Below are 22,359 nucleotides of genomic sequence, written 5' to 3' on the forward strand. Positions count from 1 at the left end.
TTAAAATTCACATAATCTGCCATTATTCTCTTAATCAAGCGATTAATCATCCATCCATTATGTACCACTTGCGCCTGGCGCCAAATCCAGCTGACATAGGGCGACAGGTGGGGGACAGGTCGCCGGAACAATTGATCATTTAATCCATAAATCGTCAGTATATAGTACAAGTTCCATAGTTTGGTTGTTTTATTTCTGTTTCTGGGTCACATTTGAGTTTATTTATCTCACTGAGGTCAAGAAAAACATAATTTTTTCTCTCTATTTGTCTCACGTTTTGCATCCATTCATCCAAGCTCTTGTTTTATTGGACCAGCCGAGAGGCCAGTAACACATTTGCTCTGTGAATTTTCCATATTTTTTCTACTTTTTTGGACACTTTTCACTCTTTCTGAACTGTTGAAGCAATGATTAAAACGATGCTGATTATTTTGGCCCTTAAAGCAGAGCATCCTCAAGATACGACCGTCAGCTACGGCTGTTATCCTAGAGAATCACCCTGTTGTTTCACTTAACCTGCATTTGTAGAGGTCAAACAACATTTCTCCTTTCGGAAACCATGTCATGCTTCACTGCAAGTGAAATCGAGGATCGTGTTTTGTGGCTTTTTTTGAAAAAGAAAAATAAAAGAAATAAATCAGCTGATTTTGAGGAGCAAATTAAAAAGCAAATGACACAAGGCTGCGTTTAGTGCATTGTCTGTGTGTCACCGACAGACACTTCCTTTAGGGGAGGGGAGGTGGAGAGGATCATGTGAGCCGTAATTATATTTATGTAGGGTCCCATTCAATCTGTCACAGTAAATTTTGCCTGACTTGTCATACTGCAAATCTTTATCGCGGATTAAATGCTGGTTATGAACTCAAATGGCCGGGGAAGGACTCCTTTCATGTCCTCGTGAACACAGCATTTGTTTGTTTCCTGACAAGCAGGTTGTGATGATATTAGCCTTACAGTGTTATCCTGGATGTTTTCAATACATTTTAATTGGGATGCGAATGGGTAAATGTCACCGGCATTTGCTTTGAAGAAAACCCTTTTTCAAAAGAGCGGGCAGCCTTCCAAGAGTGGAAGAATGCCCGTGAAAGCCTTCATGTTTCAACAGCCACGCTCCCCCTTTTGTTTTCTTGCTCGCCCGGGATCAAAGATGGTGATGAGCGGCAATGGAAAGTTTGACTGTTCATAGCAAGTGGCTTCTTTCAAACTGGTGCAGCTGGAGAGGGAAGAATAACAATCCTTTTGATTCATCTCAATCAGCTGCTCAGTGCTGAAACAGGAGAGACTTGTGGTGATGAAAGCGTAATCGATTGCTTCTCATACACTTGTCTTCCCAAGCTCACATGGTGACTGACTGCACACTTGCTCGTCGCACTGCTCGGCTGCTGACACAATGTTGCCCACAAAATGTTCTAATTATTCGCTCCGTCCCTGATTTGTTAGTGAGCAGCACAGATTCTCGCTCCCGAATCTGAAAACATTAGTTCAGAGTGAATGAACTAATGGCTCTTCCACTGCTCTGTGACAACAATCCCCATTGTTTGACTTCATTTTACTCTCCCCTCATGAATGTTCTGCTGCTAAATCAACATAATGCAGTGAGTTGTCATGCACGCGTTCCACCACCTCGAGCACAAAGACTGCAGTGCACAGCAACGCTCAGGTCTGAGCAGTTGCTTCATTTGTTTACAGAATCACTTGTTTGGAGAAGCCCTGAATGTTGCATCCCAGAATTTGTGTGCGAATCACATCCAGCCAAACAAAGCCTCAAACATTTCCCTAATGTTTACTGCAGCAAAATCACATTTCAGCCTCATTTATGCTCCTGTCTATACCTGCAGACATAATTCCACCCTTAATCTTTTATAGACGCCATAACTTGCTATATATCTTATGGATTACAGCTTGCCATGAGCTCTAAGAGGGGAAAGTGTGAGTTATATTGTCTCCCTGCTTTTGCAGCTCATGACGTCAGGTGACTCAGTTTGTTTACGCCGTCATGGTGGCATATATGAACAAGCCCAGTGCTCTTTAAATCCACAGAGATTGAGCAATATATCGCGGAACCTGAAAGACTGAACATGTCTGACCCTTATAATTCCCCAGAGGGGTTTTCGTTATTATGGAAAAAGCCAGAGTGGACAATATTCCAGACGGTATTTAGACATCTTCAGCTTTCTAATAAACTTTTCCGACAAGGGAAACATGCTCATAGTGCTCGGCTGCTTTGGAATCCTGGGGCACAACAGCTATCCACCATCTTGAATTTTTATGACAAGTTGCATGTCTTTGGCAGCTACCAAAGCTCTATAGGAAGTGTTTTGCATAATAAATAGCAAAGACAAGTGAAAAATGAAGTGAGCAAAAACACTCACACATAAATGGCCAGTGTATGTCATGTTAATATACTTAACTCACTCACTGTGGGTCTGGAGTTCTAGGAATAAATGAGGATAAAAGCCAAGGAGACAAAGCTCGTGTTGGTGCAGTAAGATATCGTAGAAAAGTAGTCTACACTTTGTTGAACTCCCAAAGCCTCTTTCTTTCTTTTTCTTTTTTTTTTTTCTGTCAGTTAAAATTAAAAAAAAAAGTTTCTCACTTTCTCTGACGCTCAGAGAAGGCGTGAGAGAAAAAAAAAAAGGAAACTGCTTCACGGGTGAAAGCCCTCAAACATGAATATTTAATGGTTGCATTTTAACCAGAGTCATAAAATCCAAGAGGATATGAGTGAAAAGGGAGCAGTGAGGAGTGTGCAAAGTAGGCTACATTGTTTCTTCAGAGTCTGAGCCCGTTTCCTAAAAGTCGTGTAACTCTTCTTCCGGCTACACAATGAATCAAATATGCTTATTGTGTGTGTGGATCATTTAATGCCCGGGCCAATGTTTGGCAACGTGTTGCAGCCTGTTTTTTTTTTTTGCAGACTAAGCAGCTTGTTCTACAGCGAGATGAAGAAATCTGGGACCTTACGGGGATAAATTGAAAATGTTTCAAGTTGACACTTCCTCAATGTTTTCAGGACAGGAATTTGATTCATTTAATCCGTTTGGCCAGTTGACCAGTTTCAGTGACTACATCTATTCAATACACATACATTTGCAGCTTAACAGAATTTGAGGAGAGGAAAAAAACAAAACAATATCTGGATATTTGATATGCAACCTCCTCTACTTCTTTTTCTAGCCCTGTCCTGCATTTTTAAAATTCTGTTCAGCCCTCCGCAGACTTGCAGACAGACAGTGAGGTGATTGTTAAGTTTGATGAAGCTGTGTGTTTGTGCGTGGCCGAGTTATTTTCCTGTATGTAAGCATTACTTTGCCATGGTAATCGTTTGTCATCCAATATTGAATCAAGTTAAATGGACTCATAAATTGCAATCACTTAACTCAGCCCAACTGTTATACTTAATGCTGCTTTGTGGAAAAGGTCAGCTGGCAGTGGATCAGATTCCAGCTGCACAGATGATTCTGACACGAGTGTTTTTTAAAAGCAAAAACTAAACTAAGCCTGCGCAGCGGCTTCTGTTTATGTTTTCCTACCTTAGATATGCCTAATGCTGTGTTTAAAGTGTGTGCGGTTTGCAGGTCGCAGATAAACCACAGTGGATGCCCTTAAGGGAAACACAATAAAAGGCTCTCCCCACTGAAAGGTCCAAAGTGCAGTTGTCCACTCTGCGCAGCAACAATGGAGCGGTTGTGCAAACGGAGTCATCCGCGGCGCTGGCACGACTGGCACACCAGCTTATCAGGAGTCAGGGTGCACTGAGCAGGGGGAGGCGGAGGCAGGGGAGGTGTACGAGGAGGTCAGTGTGTGTTTGTGTTTGGTAGAACATAACCTCTCAGTTCATTTGTGAGTTAGGCTGCACACACACACACACACACACACAGAGAGCTGGGTCGTTATAAAATCAATGATCCCATATTTATTTACAACACTATCCATACTGTGTTAATATAAAAATAAAGTGTGAAGGCACAAAACAAAAGAGAATAAGGGGGGAAAAAAAACATAACAATATTCATCTGTTTACTACATGATAACAGTCTTCTTTGTGTCTCTCTTTGAACTCATTTACACGTTCGGCTTTGCTTTGACTTGTCACCCAGGCCCATTCCATATGGTTTCACACTGCATGCTGAAATACAGTTTCCCATGCAGCGCGAACACACTGTCTTTTAAAGACCACATTTCAATTCAATTGAATTGTAACCACATCAAACCCAGTCAAAGCAAGACACCAAAAAAAAAACAACTTTCCTTCAAACACTCTTTGACGACTGGAGCTCAGCCAAAATCAATACTGCAATAATGAAGCGTTAACTTCATTAACTTGTATTGCACCATGACATCACAACACAATCCTATTGAATGCTAGTAAAAAAGCTGCAGCTAACACATTTGCATTATTGATTAATATTCTGATTATGTAATCAATCAGTTTGTCTGCAAAACACAACACAGGACAGTGAATAAATGCCCATCACCATTATTCAGGAAACAGATGAAAACAGAATCCATTTAACGCGTTAGTATCATGAGACACTTGGACCCAAATGCACGAGACAGGACGAATGGTTCAAGAGACTTTATTTTCCTCTTGAGAAGGCAGGCAAAAACAACATCACTGCTTTACAGAAGGAAAAACTAAACTAAGATAGGAGAAAACAAAATCACTTCTTTACAGAAGGACAACGCTAAAGTAGACTATGCTAGGAGAAAACAAAATCACTTCTTTACAGAAGGACAACGCTAAACTAGACTATGCTAGATGAAAATAAAATCACTTCTTTACAGAAGGACAACTCTAAACTAGACTATGCTCGATGAAAATAAAATCACTTCTTTACAGAAGGACAACGCTAAACTAGACTATGCTAGGAGAAAACAAAATCACTTCTTTACAGAAGGACAAAAGACTACGATGAAAATAAAAACAGGACAGCTAAACTAGACTATGCTAGATGAAAATAAAATCACTTCTTTACAGAAGGACAAGCTAAACTAGACTATAGATGAAAATAAAATCCTTCTTTACAGAAGGACAGCTAAACTAGACTATGCTAGGAGAAAACAAAATCACTTCTTTACAGAAGGACAGCTAAAGTAGACTATGCTAGGAGAAAATCACTTCTTTACAGAAGGACAACTAAACTAAACTATGCTAGATGAAAACAAAATCACTTCTTTACAGAAGGACAACGCTAAACTAGACTATGCTAGGAGAAAACAAAATCACTTCTTTACAGAAGGACAACGCTAAACTAGACTATGCTAGGAGAAAACAAAATCACTTAACTAAACTAGACTATGGAGAAAACAAAATCACTTCTTTACAGAAGGACAGCACTAAACTAAACTATGCAAGGAGAAAACAAAATCACTTCTTTACAGAAGGACAGCACTAAACTAAACTATGCTAGGAGAAAACAAAATCACTTCTTTACAGAAGGACAGCGCTAAACTAAACTATGCTAAGAGAAAACAAAATAAAAAACAAACAAGACTTGACGCTTGCGCTAAGGTGAAACCAACTTGGCACCTAGAAGTATAAACGACGCTCTTGCACATGACAAAGAAACTGGGGACTCTACATAGGGAAGAGGGAATCAAGGGCAGGTGCGAGTGATTACTAAAGGATCACCAGGTGAGGTGCATGAGGGAATTAGGGGAGATGTGTCAAAACAACTGAGGAAACTACACGACAGGAAGACACAACATTTACCAAAATAAAAGGGGAAGTGAAAATCAAACCCACAACAAAAGTGACATGAACTTAACGTGACTTTAAACCTAAACTAACAAAACAACTGAACTAAACGAGACAAAAAAACACTAATAGAGCTGACGCTTCTTGACAGACACTTTTTAAGTTGGATGTGATCAAGAAGCAATAAAAGATCAGCTGGATTAATCTTCCATGAACATTTACTGTACATGATGTTAAATCTTAGTTCAACAGTTATTGTTGAACTACGAGCGCTCAACACATTATGAAGAGTTTGGTACATCGGTAGAATAATACTGAGGAGTAGAGGTGATGTGATTAGTTGATGAATTGACAGAAAAAAGATCAGTGTGTACTTTTGTAATCGATTTATCGCGAAAGCGCAAACTAAAGAGACCAAATGTTGTTTAAGCTTTTCATCTAAGAGGATTATCCGCTCTCTTTTTTTTTTAGTCTCATAGGGGAGTAAATTGAATCTCTTTGGATTTTGGAAGTATTGCACTTTGAAAATGTCTCACTGGGATAAAGGAACTGTGACAGTCTCATTTTGTACATTCAATACTATCAATACAAAGTGGTTGTTAGTCGGAGCAGGAACTGAACAATGAACGCTTTTCAGATCTAAATCGTAATTTCAGACAATACAAACAGCTGATCGCAGAGGCTGATTGCAGAGGCTGCAGTTAAACCATTCTGTTTTTGATTGTTCTGTGTTATGTGCCACGTAGTTAATACTGTATGTATCGCATGTCTTCATGTATAACTTGAATAATATTAAGATGAAGCTCAACTTAAAAAGTCATTACACCATTTTAATCACACGATATGTCCACAAATAATTGTATTGAGTCATTTTACCAATATGGTTCAGCCCTAGTTCTTGTTAAGTGTCATGTTATAAAGTCTCTGCTTCACATTTGCATGAATGGACAATGGATAAATCAGCCAAGTACATGGTCTGTGCTCTGCTACATCGTCCAGAAGTGTCAACTTGACAGGTCCCAGCCATGAAGTGACACTCACAATGTATTTTTTTTTTCTCACCTCACCTGGAATAGTACTGAGCAGATGTGATACGGCTTTAACTGGTGGTTAAGCATGAAGTGTCAATATTTACATTACTTTTGCCTATCAGAGTAATACATTTACTCCTCTCCGCTGTTTTGGTGTGAAAACGGAGACTGTGAAAACTAAGCGCGTGTCTCTTTCTTGGTCGTGACTCTGATTTTAAGCAGCACAGTTTGTCAGTGGCAGATATATATGTGTGTGTGTGCATTTTATCCCTCAGATGTGTTGCAGGAATGCGTTGTGTGCTCAGAGAGTTTAAGCACTTGCAAGCTAGTGTGTAGTGCTTTCACAACATTTCCTTTGGGACACAACACTCGGGGGTGTGTGTGTGTGTGTATGTGTGTGTGTGTGGGGGAAGGGGAAGTCTCAAGGTGCCTGTGTTAGGCTTTAGATGTGACTCAGGGTTGGTAAATATTTAGAGAGCAAACATTTTGATACCAGCAGGGATTATAGATGAGGGAAACATGTTTTTCTAAGAATGTAAATGTCAGCATATTGCAAGGCGTAATGCTGCAATTTTTACTTTATCCCCAGTCTCCAAAAATACTACGCCAGTTTAGCAACAAATCCCACGGAGGAAATTACATTGTTTTTCCGAGTCCGGCTAATTTTTAATACAGCTCGCCCCCCCCAAAAACTCATTCTCTTTGTTGCAAAGCTGTCCAATTCATCAGAGGGGATGGTTGCCGCCCACAAACAACCAACATATTTGTTCTGCTGCTTCACCTTGTTGGCTTTGTAGAGGGAAGGTGCCAAAGGTGGATGTTGAACACGTCGAGTGCTATCTGCCTCATTTACTTGGTCACTGAATATTCATGTGCCTTGATACTGTGTCAGCCTTCAGTGAGCCGTGCAGAGAACGAAAACCGGCAACAGCAGCAGCCTCTGGAGTCGCCAAACAAGCTTGACCCCGTCCACGTGGAGCTGCTTCCGTTCCCTGCGTTTTTCCCAGAGATCCTCTTTCATGTCACATTTACATCACTTTTCAAATGAAGTTGTGTTTTGTTTTTTTTTCAGTTGTTTCCGGGTTCCAATTTTTGTTGCTTTGCTCTCTCAAGTGCTCTATGGATGAGTCAGTGGGAGCCACCTGAGAAGAAGAGAAGGGAGGATGAGCAGGAGGAGGAGGGAGAGAAGTGGGTATAACCCCTTGTACTGCAGTCATGCCCATTTACTCCCCCTGACACCTCCAGGGATGCGCTCTGACCTTTGTGGGGATCTCGCTCCCTCTTTACTCGCACTCATGCGTTTCCTCTCTCCTCAGAGGTAAAAAAAAAGCACATTCCTTGTGCTGTGCAGAAGCTTTCGGGAGGCCCCCCATCCCAGCTCTGGCCTTGTCTAGACTGTGGCTGTTTGGCAGCGCCGCTACATTGTGGTGTGGGGTCAGATTCACTTAGCATGGCAGCAGAGATTGCAGTGGTTGTCTCATTAAATATATGTTTCCTGTGTTAACATGAAGAGCTTGTGCTCTCTGTTGTTCGGTGCCTCAGATGAAAGGCCTCCCTCTGCAGGCTGTGCTCTCTCTCAGAGCTTGAAACTGTCAACATGGTTAATGCTGGAGATGAATAATTTGCAGGCTGTTGAAACGAGATTTGAGCAGTCGCGGAGGAGGAAGAAGATTTCGGATCCTTCAAGCAAAGCACACAAAACCACAATGTGTAAATAACCCAATACAAGGCCTGTATTGGAATATGGAACGTTACGTGGTTACAGTTGTGAAATGTAACCCATTTCATCAAGTACAACTTGAAGGTCCTTGTATTTATTTTACTGGAGTAGTATTTATTTTTGCCTATACCTACAAAAGATAAGGTATTCTGAAGCTGAGTAGCACTTTTGTCCAAGAACATTTTACAAAACTATACTTGATTTGATTCAGAGTAAGGGGTGCATATAGTATATGCACTAACCCTTATATATGTATATATATATATATATATATATATATATATATATATATATATATATATATATATGTATATATGTATACATATATATATATATATATATATATATATATATATATATAACAAGTCGCTTAATCAATCATTTTATGGACAAGAAAGGTAAAATAGTTCCAGGTTGGCAACTATGAGGACTTGTTGCATTTCCTTTGCAATTATCTAAACTATTGTTTCTCAGTCCTGATCCTTTCCAGTTTATTAGAATCAGGAAACATCTAAACCATGCAGGGCTGTGGGTCCCCAGGACCAGGATTGAGAAACCCTAATCTAAACAATTCAAATTGAAAGTTTCCTCAATAGTTGGGTGAAACAGTCACTGTAAAGGTGCCGTCGTGTAATTTCATGTTAATTAGTTGCAAACTACAACCGCAGCAGTAAAATGCTGTGTGCACACAGATGAATGAGTAATGATATCATTTCATTTCTGCATTTACTTTTGGAAATGTAGGTCAAATGCAGTTGCGGGGGTTGGCCAAAAAATCTTTTTATTATGATCACAATTTTCAGGTCCGCGGATATCAAGGAATATCAATCTAGTCTATTTGTTGACATGCTGATGAATGGAAATGCACTCTTTTTGTCTCCACCTCATCAGCCAGCCACCAACTTTCCAGGAAGTTGTCCTGATGATGAATTACTGATCTGTGATGCATTAAACAAATGCTCTGTAAGCCTGTAAGATGGCCCTATAGAGAATTAGATTGTTTTCACTAAGTAGAGTAAGTTTATGACTATATTTATACTCACTTGCTTTTAATCTTTGGCTTTGCGAGAGAAAGAGCGGAAAGAGGAAATCGGGAGTGCAGCCTCTAAATCCTGATACATGAGACCTTGGCTGCAACAGAGGGAATTTCATCTCCTGTCATCTCGCTGTTGATTAGTATTGATTGGTCGGGCTGAATTGGCCTCTTGAATGGAAGTTACATCAAATAATCCCTCATTCTCGTTTCCTGAACCCATCGCGAGGTGAGGAGAACGACTGCATCAGTGGCTGTCTGCGAGCCGAAACATTTCCTGTGGGTGCCAGAAAAAAGAGGTTTTTAGCCTCAGTGCGTTACCTCTTAATGAGACTGGGAGAAAGTTGACCTACTGAATAATTGTGACAAACATAGCCGAGGGGGCGCTGAGTGTTGCCCTGCCCCCTTCTCTCTGTGGTGGTTCGAAAAGACACTCTCTGCACCTGTGGTTTGTATCCAGTCTTTTCACAGACAAACACGGTGACACGGTCTGCTGTCGATGCTGGCTGGCTCTCGATGGGGACAGCTTCAGTGTAATGGAAAAGTTCCATTGCAGTGAACACTTGCACGCACAAAGTAATTGGAGATTGCTGGCAAAGAACTCTGCACGATATGCTTTGAATTTGAAGGCAGACCAGAAAGTTTGATTATGTTTGCTGTTAACCAAGTGCCTATCGCACTCAAGCAAGACGGGATCCTGCTCATGCAGGGCGCGAGGTGGGAAAGTCTGTTTTAATCTGTTTTACTGAAACGATTGCTTGGAAAATATTTGAATCAGATCCCATCTTTCGTTTCCTCTGTTGAGGTGTTTTCATAATACAAGGACACGCACAGGAGTCTGCACAAATAGGCTCTGGCATGCTATTATTGATTTATGAGACCTGAGTGTGGTGTGTACAATGATTGACAGGTCGCGGATTGCTCGGGATCCTGCACGTTAGCGCAGCATTGCTGCTCATTTTGAGAGCAGGTGTTGGGGGCTCATGTTCGCCTCATTTGATAAAGGAAAGACTTAAGATCGCCGCCTCTTCAGCCACTTCTTGTCTGATTTGACACCGGAGGATCGGAGCATGTTCAGTGGAAAGCTGATAAATGATTGATAAGGGAAGCAAAGCTGCTTCAAGTCCTGCTCAGAGGACATGAATAATGAAGGACACTTTGAGCTCTTCAGTGACATATGGAAGACAAGAGATTTCAACACATCCTGGATTTAGCACTTTCGTTTTGCTGTTTTCTTGTATTTTGCTTTCCTACTTTTTCTACGACTTGTATTTTTTAATCACTCGCAAGACTATATTTTTTCTTTTTTATAAACAGCTATGTTTAAAAGTTAGTGTACTAAATCGACTTAATGGATGGTTTCAAGAGTTCATCCCAATACTCTGGTTAATTGGCCAGAACTGGCAGATTTATAACATTCCCAAATGTTTCAAAAAATGTGTTGCTTTTCATTAAATATGTGATTTATATTGGGTCAAGTTAGCTTCAGATGTGGCTGACACAGCCTGGCCATCTTGATTACTGTTGGAGAGAGTCAAACTACGTAGCTGCCTCCCTCTGTTTGCATGTCTTTGTGCTTCACTAAGCTAACTGGCTTTTTGCAGTCCCTCCATATTTTATAGAAAGAGTGTGCTATTACTTGAATTTATATGTGCACTCTGACAAATCAGTGTATTTTCCACAAGGCTAAATAACTGCTGTAAATCTGCTGAGGAAATTATGCTTTTATTTTCTCAAACATCTTTTTTTTTTATACTGAGAACCATCAATGAAAGTCACATGTCGTACTAAATACTATAATTTGAGCTTGAAACACTAAAACGACATCAGTAACCCATTTAAGAGCGGCTCATATCTCGCGTTTTCAGCAGTATCTCACAAAGCTGTGCCTGTGGTGATGCTCAGAGTTCTCCTGTTCACTTCAGAGTTATGAGTGCTAGAGGTGCCATGACACATAAAAGATGCTGGGAGAGGGAAAAGGAAGACGAGGAGATGCTTTTTGGCAGCGCTGTTGCTCTGTGAAGCTGCTGCTCCTGTCTGCAGCGTAGATCCTGCCGCTCTGTGTGTGTCTGTCAGGCTCCATGTCATCCTGCCATTGTTCAGGCTAGAAATCAGCACAGTCTCCCATTGTTCTACGCTCAGATCTGCAGCTGCAGCCTGTTCTGCCCAGTATCTCTGCACTTTGTCATGTCCGTAAAACAGTGTCATCGCTCAGCGAAGATAAGGGGCCGCTGCCACGAGTTCCAGTTTCTTCTTCTACTGTGTCTTTGTGGCTTGGAAGCTGCATCAACATCAAATCCTTCACACTTGCCATAATTATTGAACACTTTTCATCTTTATATTCTTGAAGTGCCTCTGTGGCATGAAGATTTTCCAGAGCTGGGTTCACGAGTGTCTTCCCTTTCCACCGTAAGCCCTAACCGGCTCTTGACAGTAAAGGAAGACATGCCTCAAAGTGGATCAAAGTAATTCCTCCCTCCCCCAGGTCTAAATGGAGGAACATGTTGACATGGTCTCAGTCATTTTGTGGGGGAGTGCAGTGGCTGAGGATTCCTCTGGATCACGGGAAAGCATTGTGGCTGAAATGGCTTCCTTTTTACACCGCTTTCATGTCGCTTTGTGTGAAGGTTCACTGAGGATCTGTGCTGTGGTGGTGTTCATGTAGCCCTACCTCTCACACTCTCACTTTCCCGCTCCGTCTCTTAAGCCCAGCAAGGTTGCGCGTCCCATTCTGAGACAGGCTGTGCACAATGTAACGTTTAGTTCGGCGAGAGAAATCATTTTTCCTCACCTTCAGCATTCATGCGAAACACCGCACACTTTCTTGACCGTGGCGGCATTCACTGAAGCCATGAAACTCACATTTGTTGTTTAAAAGCACACTAGACACATTAGGCGTTCAAGGCTGTGGAGGAAAGTGTGAGTTTCTCCACATACAGTGTTATGTGACCGACAGCCAGAGCGAGAAAATGAAACCCATAAGATTCCTTGTAGAAGCCTTGGCGATTTACAGCTTGTTAGAACATCTTGTCTTGATAGGAGGTCAAACAGACAGGCCGGCGAACAGTATTGAACTGGGAAGACACATCACTGATAACTCTCACGGAACGTTTCACGTTAAGAAACACAGAGCTCAAAGTTCCACTGTGTGACTGCGTGAGGCGAGCTGCGTGCTTTCTCCCTTGGAAAATGAAACTCATATTCTGCGCTTTAGTCCAGCAAATCGTTGATTTATCAGCCGTTCATTGTTTACATTTTGTGTCGCTGTTTTCAGACATGCAATGAATTCCAGACATTTTCCAGAAATCGTAACAAGGGGGCTGTATGAGAGAGAGAGCGAATGTCTGCAAATGCTGCTCCGGAACTTTTCCTGCCAGCCCCCCAGTCAAATTTCCGGAAAAGGTGGGAACGAGCACCATGTGATTAAACAGGAGAAACATCTGCTGTCCTGCTGTTGGGAGAATGACCCAATCTTCTGCTGCAGTCTTGATGTATGATTTGGGAAAATGTCTGGATTTTCTGGGCTTCACTTGTAGGATCATTAATGAGAATAACATGTTGTCTAGTGTGTAATATTTGCCTTGTGTGTTTATTTTGGGCCTTTGCATGCTTACAAGGCGCGATCAAGTGAAGGAGCATTTAGATCTTCACTTGACTGAACTGTTAATTTGCCCCTGATTGACGCTGAGTGTGAGAACATAAGGCTCTATAATGGGCTGGCCGTCAGACATTTTTTTTTTCTTCATCCAGCGTTGCCTTCACGATGACACATGAATAGACTGCAGAGGAGAATCACCTGCCTGTGGTGAGACCTGGGAAGCAGAGCCCATCTTCTCTCAAGGCAAGGTTGTCACCGGAGCTATTAAGACTAATAGCAGTCACCCGTGATAAGCGCTGTTAGCTGAATTCATGACCCGCGTGGCCACAGCGGCAAGATCATTTCCACTTGTGTGTTTTTCTGCTGATACGTTTAATTTTTTATCCTGTCTGGTGCTTCGACACAAGAGGGAACCCAAAAGAGTGCCAGAATAGAGAGCAGGAGACAGAAAGGGAGTGATGGAGCTAGGGGTGAAATATTGATTGGGACGATTCTGTGTGAAAGCTCTGCAACCACTGAGGTACATTTATATTCTCTCTTATGACAGGAATATAAAGTTGATTGCACAAGGCTCGGATCCATCCTCTCACGTCGCTGATGCTGTTTATCAAGGCCAGGTTTTTGGCTTTATTTGTCTTGTCTTGTTGATATTTCTTTTAGAGCTCCAGTGCAATGGAGTGTCGAGTTGGTGAGAGCACAAAGTGTCATCCAGTGCAAAGATGTTTCCATGCACGGTGAAGCTGAACTAAAGTTGTAGTTGGACGACATTATTAAATCCTCATACTGTCCATTAAATGACTTGCTTCTTCCATTGTTTTCTGGTCGAGTGGGAACCGTGGAGCCTGCGCTGAATGCCCGAAGGCTAGTTGTGTACAATTCAATGTACAGTATAGGCCAGTGGTTCACAAATGTTTTGTACCAAGTACCACCTGAGAAAACATTGAGCTCTTGAAGTATCACCATTATCACCAACGCTAAAATGCTGTGGTGTAAATGGGCCGAGCAAAGTCAGCCACAGACTTTTTACAGGAGGCAGATTTATTCCCAAATAAGATCATTTGCTCTCTCAGACACTCGTATAGCAGAATTAGATTAAGATGAAGCCAGAGATATAAGGTGACTTGTCTCCATAAGGTGTATTTCTGAATTTTCCTCCATGTACCACTAAAGGAAGCTGGCGTACCACCAATGGTACACATGCAATAGTCATTTGACTTCCAGCCGCATTATTATGCTGTGTTAGTCTTACTTCAAGAAATTAGATTGATAATTTCAGTTGGAATAATATGTATACATGTGTTGTAAAGTCGGATTTTTTTCAGACTAACACAACAATGTACTTTTTCCAAGTTAACATACTGAGTGTCTAACAGGACTGGAACTACTTTGAACTATAGAAATATACCATATAGTTTTCCCCTTTTTACCTTTAGGGTCTATTTAATACGTCTGGGAGCCACTTGAACTAAATCAATCACAACAAATGTCACCAGCCATTACAGAGAGTGACACGCACCTTCTGGGCCTCAGTTAAACGCTAAGTGCTAAAGTAACAACAACAGACTCTTAAGAATTCACTTCTACTGTCAGTGAGGTGCGCGCCACCTCTCCGCTGCTTTTCAAGTTCCCCGTTTGTGACCGCAGAGCTAATTAAGCCCTGTGTTTGAAAACTCCGAGCAGAGCAGCGACACCAGGGAAAGCTGAGAGGATTCGGAATGAGCAAGCGTGCGCGCGGGATCTGAAGCCGATCGTGAAGGACTTTGCAGCGCACCAGTCTCACAGAGTGGCACTCAGACAGGTGCGTGCAACAAATGACTGATTGTTGCAGCTCGCTGTACAGCAGGGACCATCAACAATGTCGGCTGCAGACACTGTTTGGGTTTACGGCTATTCTGTTGCTTTATTTTACCGTGAAGTCTATGGCATCTGTTTGATTTATGCTGCTTAATACTGCCACATAAAGTCTATATACACCCACTCTGGTGTAATTATCAATTAATGCAAATTGCCTTACTGGATTTGACAGTATTATTAGATTCTGGTGTCATTCTTTCCATGACACATATGCATTAAATCACCAATGCAAATAGGCCTAGTAACCTCATAACGTACTTAAATTGAACAGTCATTATTGTCAGTAAAAAGGCAGGGTAATGTTTAACATTTTGATTGATTCATTTTGTAGTGAAACTGAATGTCGCTCCACTGAAATATTCAAGGCATGACATGGCACAACAATAGTAGCTGAGGCAAAAATTCGGAACATTTCACCAAGCACTAAACCATAAATAAAAGGTTGTTTCAGGAAATACAGTTCCACTGAAACAGAAGAGAGACAGCAGTAGTTTAGTTTTATTTATTTGTGTTGTCTACTTGTGTATGTTTCTGTCTCTTCTGAGGCAGGTGGCCTCAGAGGGTTATGGAACCTTCATTGAACACAACCTTGACGGGGTGTTAATAAGAAATCAGCCTCTACTCTCCAACCATACCTTCGAGTAGAAACCGGCCAGATATTCTTTGAGCATGAGCACTCCTTGCTCCCTCCTGTCGGCCACCACATGGCCGGCGTTGGCCGATTTCCTGGAGATCACTAGAGGATGCCGTCGGTGCACTTGTGCTCCACTTTCTGCCTCTCACTCTCTGTGCGGTGAGTGGCCCGTTTAATGCATTGTAATGGTTGACCATTATTTACGCTGGGGATAAACAAAGAGAAGCGAGGAATTGATGGAGTAATCCACTCTCGCAGTCATTAGGCATTGAGATGGAGGAGCTGCTTTGGTGCAGCCTCCTCCTTGTGCCTCTCGAGTCGAGCAGCTAATGGAAATGGGACTCATTAAGACACCTTATACTCTGGTGCACCCAAGATCATGAGCAATTGCTAATTGATTGTCGTTAGCACTCTTGCAATGAGACGCTCTGCCTATTTTCTCATTTGTTATGAACGCCTTTGTTTTCTCTCCTCTCCGCATCTCCTTCACTTCATTATTGATGTTACTGTTCTTCTTTCTCTTCTGCTTCAAGAGTCTTTTTTCCAACCGAGTCAGTCTAGCGCTTTTATACGCGGTTACCTGCAGCAGCCACGATCCTGCGGAATCCCACACGGGTGTCAGATTTCTAGTGGTTCCTATTACTGCGAGGAAACAAACAATGTCTTCATAGAAAAAAAAAAAAAATGTGATTTCATAATGATTGCATGTGCACGGAGCACACATGCCATAGGCTAGTGCAAAAGGGCGGATGTAGGAAATGTGCTTCAGCCAGCATGGTCATGGTTGAATAGCAGGCAGAGGCAGGTCTCCCTGTGATGCTTGGCTTATTGGCTCTGGAAATTCCTTCCTCTTTCCTTTGGAACCAGCAGATTGTGTTCATCTCAGCCTTTAATCATTTCCCCCCCACCTCCCAGTAGTACTGTGCTTTCTTTCCCCTCCTTGGATTCCTCTGTGTATTTGTCCGCTCCCCCTCTTTCTTCCCTCTCATTGCTTCTTTTTTTCATTATTACGAGGAAAGGAGGAGAAAAAAAGATGAGGGAGGGAGATGAAGAAAGGGGATGAAAATGCAAATACGGGTCTGTAGTTCTTTCTCGTGACAGATCAAGCCTCATTACACCCCCACATCTTCTCTGCAATTGGCTGGAAGGTCTGCCCTCTGTTTCTCTGTCTTTCTTGTCTCTCTATGAAGTCCTTCACCTTCAGTAAACCCTCCTCTGTTCCCCAGGCCGGTGTAATGGTGAGAAGAGCCAGGTGACCAGAGAGGAATCTGTAGCTGTGGGGCAGGTGATTTGCTTTGCAGATGAAGCCGCACATAGTACAGGAGCATCATTTTTATGTCTCTGGTCAGATGGTGCAGCATGTCTTTGCTTTTTTTGCTCTGCCGGCAGCTTGCACCTCAGTCTCTCTCTCTCTCTCCCTCTCTCCATCTCTCTCTACCACCCGCTTGCTCTGATAGGGAAAGACTAGAAACAAAGGAAGAAAAATACAGCCGCCCTCCTGGGCTGCGCTCACTTTTGAAATGAGATATGCTGTAAAGAAAATGAGAGTGGGAGAACAAATAATATTGAAGCCATTAATTCATGTAAGACACACAGAAGCACCAGTTCATTGTTTTCAACTACAGAAGACGATGAAATCCAGCTTCATTCAATATTCACAGTTTTGGCCATCACGCCCGTCTAATAGTGCTAATAATGAGCAAACTCTCTCACTCGTTAGCGTTTCAATATTGGGGCGATGGAACAATCATTTGAGCAAATTCCATCAGGAGCATTCTTGACTGAGTCACATCAGCCTCCTCCTGAAAGCATATTAGCTCACCAGTTAGCTCATCGCGCCTCCAGCACTGCATACTTTGTGAGGTCTTCATTTTGCAATCATTTTTTAAGACTGAAGAGTTTTTCACTGCCAAGACTACTAAACCAAAGCCTATGTCATGAAAGACCTTTAAATCAACCCTTTGAACTGTTTGAGTTTTTTTTTTGGGGGGGATCACTGTATTCTCTTGTCCCACTTGTTTAGGCTACTCCACAACACAAACAACCGATGCTACAGGGCAAACATGGTTGGGAAGTAATGCTCAGCAGGAAGTAAATTACCTGCATTTGCATAAATAAGACACATAATTGGTGGTTGCTGTGATGCAGATCTGGTGGCGCACAGTTGCTACACTGTTTTGCACCAATGTGCATTAGCCTGTGTGTGTGTCTGTGATGCTCCATATAATTACAGCAGTGGTGTTATTTAACTAGGCACCAGCAGTTGGGTTAATCAGTATAGAGTGAAGATTAGGGAGCTAACACAAATGGTGTCTCATGCTCCCTCTTATGTATCATGCGAAAATCCATTATCTCTAAAAACCTGTAATCATCACTACAGCATTTTATTCACCACTCCATGTTTATGGCTTTGGTCCACAACATGAGTCCAGCCCATGTAATCACTCCACATGGAAGTCCTGTGGGACCAGTTGCCTGTATGCTGGGAGGAAGCTCAGTCCCTTCTCTGTTAACCTGGATCTGAGTGTCAGTGAGCGCAGGTATATATTCAAACATATACACAGGTATAATAACCTTACTGTTGTATAAATGTAGATTAGTGTAATATTAGCTCTGTATTGCTCTGTCAAAACATTTGATTTTAGTTGGGTTACATTAAAAATTAGAGCTGCAACACACAATTTGGATTATTCTGTCACTAATCAACTGATTAGTTAATGACCCAATTAATTGAAATCCTGATCAGTCTGATTTGTCAACAAACCGAAGATATTCAGTTGACTTTTCATGAGGAGTAAAAATATGAAGCTGGAATCAGAGAATGAAAAACACACACAAACTGAATAATCGATTAGAAAAATAATTGTTGACTGATTAAGTAGTTGATTACTAATCAATCACTAGATGTATTGCTGTAGCCCTGATTAAAATGCAGACAATGAGTTACACTAAACTACTATTTCAGCATAATTCCAATGACACATTTACATCATCTTTACGCTGACATTTACAGTCACTGAATCATAGAATAAACTATTGTGAACTTAAGCAAACTATTCCACGCCCAAAACATGCCATTGTAAGACTGATGAGTTATCAACCTTTTAAAATTGTCATTTAATTATCACAAAATAACCCAATTAAAGTCAGTGAACGTTGCAGAAAGTTTATCCCCTCAATTAATTTAGCGTACAATGACATTAATAGTGTTTATTGTAACGCAGACGCAGTGGATGAATGTGGCGTGTTTCTCTCTGAGATGAAAACCTTCCGCTGAAAATCATCACCACGTCCTTCATCCTCTATTCCAGCGTTCCTCCTTTGACATCAAGTGTCTTTGTCGGGGCGTCTTTTGAAAAGCAGAGATGTGGATCTTGTATGTCTTGAGCATATCAACAACAGGAAGCAGCCTGGAGGAGGAGTTGTGATTTCTGTGCCAAGGTAACGCCAAGTGGAAGTGGAGCACTACCGAGGGAGGTGAATGGGAGGTCAAAAGTTTCTGCGCTGGTATTTACCAAGAACATAATGGTGTGATTAAAACTTTCTTTTCACACAGTTCTCTGTATTGCCCTGTGATGATCAAAAAAGTTGTGCGGTGAGAAGAAAGAGAAAGCTCTCAAAGATGTTTTTTGGAGGTCACTTGAAGTATCATCTTGTTATCAGAGATTTCGCTCGGCATTACATGTTTACTTTCCCGAGTTATTCATATATCACCTCCTTTTTCTCACGGTGGCAAAAAAAAAAAAAAGATTCCTCTGTAGTTCCTTTCCGGTTCCATTTGTACACATGATTCACGCTCATGTGCTTTCTATATTTACCAGTTAAAATGCAAATGTGGCCCACTGGGAATAATAGCCACTCAGTGCTGGCTGGGTGCATGAACAGCCTGTGGTTCTCAAGAGCTTTTCCTAACAGCATTGAGAGCAGAGCGAGATTTCTCCCCAGGTGCCTCTCTACCGACATTGTCCAGGCTTGGCAGGTGGCATCCACCTCTCATTACCCATATGGCTGCAGCCATGGAGGCAGTAAAGGCCAATACTGAGTGGAGGAATGACTCTGACCAGCTCGAGTGACAGTGGAGATTTTAAGCTGCTTTCACCATGCATGGCATCCAGGAATCAGGACATAATATGTGAAAGCTAATGGTAAAGATCTTTGTTTTCTAGCCAGTGAATGACTTGAGAAGGTGGTGTCCAGACATTCCATGGTGAGGAGCATCGTGGAACATAGCTCCCATCCCTTGTTCTGTCAGTATGAGCCTTTGAGTTGGGGAAGGTGCTACAGAGTTCCCTTGGCAACCAAAAATGTACCCCAAAAAAATCATTAAGTCCAAGTGCAAAGTGACCACCAAGCTTTTAATCCACAGCTGCAGTCATTTTGAATGTAATTGATTGTCTTTTACAGTTCTCTCTTATTTTAAAATATTCTTTTATGATTTTATGCTAAAATGATGCTCTATTCTATTCTAACCCCAAACGCAAATATCACTTCAAAAAGCAGCAACAGCATTTTAACTGAACCCTGTTGTGCAGTGGATGTTTCCTCTTTATGAGAGCAGGATATTTTGCTCCACATTTGGAGCATGATGTTTTTGAAATGGCTGTTTATGGTCAGGTGGTAAATGTTTTATTAACAGCTTAGCGGTTTAAAAGATACAAAGAAAGGAGAGTGTACCGGGCTGATATAAACAGCTATCGTGTTGTACATGAAAAAAGTAGTGCCGCTGTGCTACTTGCCCCCTGTGCTGCATGTGTGAAGGGGCATCTCCTGAATGAACTCCAGACAATGTCCACACCTGATTCTGTGGACAGCGTCCAGAGTTCTTATGTGAGAACAGCTCACGAGGATCCAATTAAACCTGAAAGTGGCTCTTTGAAGGAACAATAACAATGATAAATGCACCTCTATGGTCCGGTTACAAAAAAAAAAAAAAGCAGCGAGAAATGTTTTATTGTGTTGGCCTGTTTTGACACAACCGACGCCATGATCCCGTTTCTTGCAGCATCAAGAGGTTTAAGATCTCACCTTGTGCTTTTTATTTATTTACTTTGCCTTTGAGAAGCCTGGTGTCATCTTGAAAATATTCTGATGACTTGGCTCCATGCAACATCAAACACACTCTGCATGAGCTCTGAGCTGGCTTTAGATGTAGTGACGCGCTGCCAAAAGCACAAATAGTGTGTGTGTGTGAGTTGCACACATGATTAGAGCAGATGTGCGATATAGTGTCGTATTTATAGTGTATAATTTGTGGATAGTTGATCAGATTTGCCAAATGGTTTACACGATTAAGCTACTCAATTGAAAATGTGTCTGTAAATTGATTAATAATAATAATAACAACAACAATAATAATAAAGATATATCATTAAATGAACTTGTTCATGTGGCCACAAATGTCACAATGAAGATTTTCAAACCAGTCACTGTCGATAATAATCCCGTTAAATGTCACAAACGGACTTATTTTTGCTGCCGATTGAAGAAACTAACTGCGCTTTCAAAGACAACGAACACCTGTTAAACAGAGAAACATTTCACAAACCTGAGTGATAATATGTGCTATGTCAACATCATGTCAATCTATATTGAACCTTTGCCACACTGCTCTTGAAGATAATTACATTTTGACAGTTTTAGTTATTTATTTCCAAATGTTGCTGAAATGTTTAGTGGTTTCTTTAAATGTGATTGTCTTAGAGGCGATTGTGCGGTAACATGAAACACTGCAATTGTGTCTTGTTCGTCTGTCAGGTGGTAATTCAGAGGAAAAAAAAAACACTCATTAAATTTGATAAAAGAAGTCTGTATTTCTGATTTGCCCTTTTCCAGCAGTTTATCAATTACTGCTCGTGGTCTCATGCTGCCAGTCAGTCTTAGTGTGGATGCTTGAGCCTCCTACTCACCGCACTGCAGAGCCGTGTTATTGTACTTAAACAAATCAATTCTGTTGCAGTTGAGCTTTTTTTCCCCCTCCATCCCCCGTCATTATGAACTGTTTGCAGTGCAGAGCACATTGATTTTTCACAGCCCTGGAAAAGCTGTTGATGAATAGGACAGAGGTATCTGGGGAGAATCTGGCTTTACAAAAAAAGGAGGCACCCAGCGTCAACCCCTCCTCCTCCTCCTCCACCTCCTTGTTCTCCTCCTCCTCTCTACCAACTCATTGAGCCCCCAGCTCTCCTTCACTTTCTCTTTTCAGCGAGCGGCACTTCCAAGAGGGGAGAAACGCGGCCTGAAAAATCTTCCAGTGATAAAAAAAAAAGGAGGATTAAATAAAAGTGCAAGGCACAAGGGACTGCTTTCTCCTGCTGAATGTGAAAATTCACCTTGTGGTGATACTGTTTTCTACACGTGAAGCGTTAGACTTAAAAAGATGGGCTCAGGAGTGATGGAAGGAGAAGAGGAATTGCTATAATCATGCTGTGTCACTGAGCAGATGCCTGACACTTTCAGATATTGACTTAAACGTAGCCGAGATGAGGGAGGAGAGGTTATTTCATATTTACACCTACAACACATACATCACCCCGAGGACATTTTTATTCGGTCCTTTTCTTCTAGCATCACGTTCAAGCTCCTTGAAATGACATAATTAATTATTTGAGGACGCGGGGGAAAAGAGAGATTGCCGCTTGCTTTCTGTTTGGCTCTGTGGAAATGTAGTGTCACACCCTTTGAACAAAAGAGACCGTAAAAGGCAAAATGTGTTCCAAAAAATGGGATCAAACATTAAAGGTCAGCAGTTTGTTTACGTGTCTTTACCTACTACATAATTAATGATAATT

General features: G+C 41.6%; 1 protein-coding gene across 1 annotated transcript in view; it reads left to right on the top strand.

The window, feature by feature from the left end:
* LOC122759041 (zinc finger MIZ domain-containing protein 1-like) overlaps positions 1 to 22,359 on the top strand; it is a 112,638-nt gene that overhangs the window by 10,523 nt on the left and 79,756 nt on the right. The gene's annotated exons all lie outside the window — the stretch shown is intronic.

This window comes from Solea senegalensis, linkage group LG18 (assembly GCF_019176455.1).
Source record: "Solea senegalensis isolate Sse05_10M linkage group LG18, IFAPA_SoseM_1, whole genome shotgun sequence".
Lineage (NCBI taxonomy): Eukaryota > Metazoa > Chordata > Actinopteri > Pleuronectiformes > Soleidae > Solea > Solea senegalensis.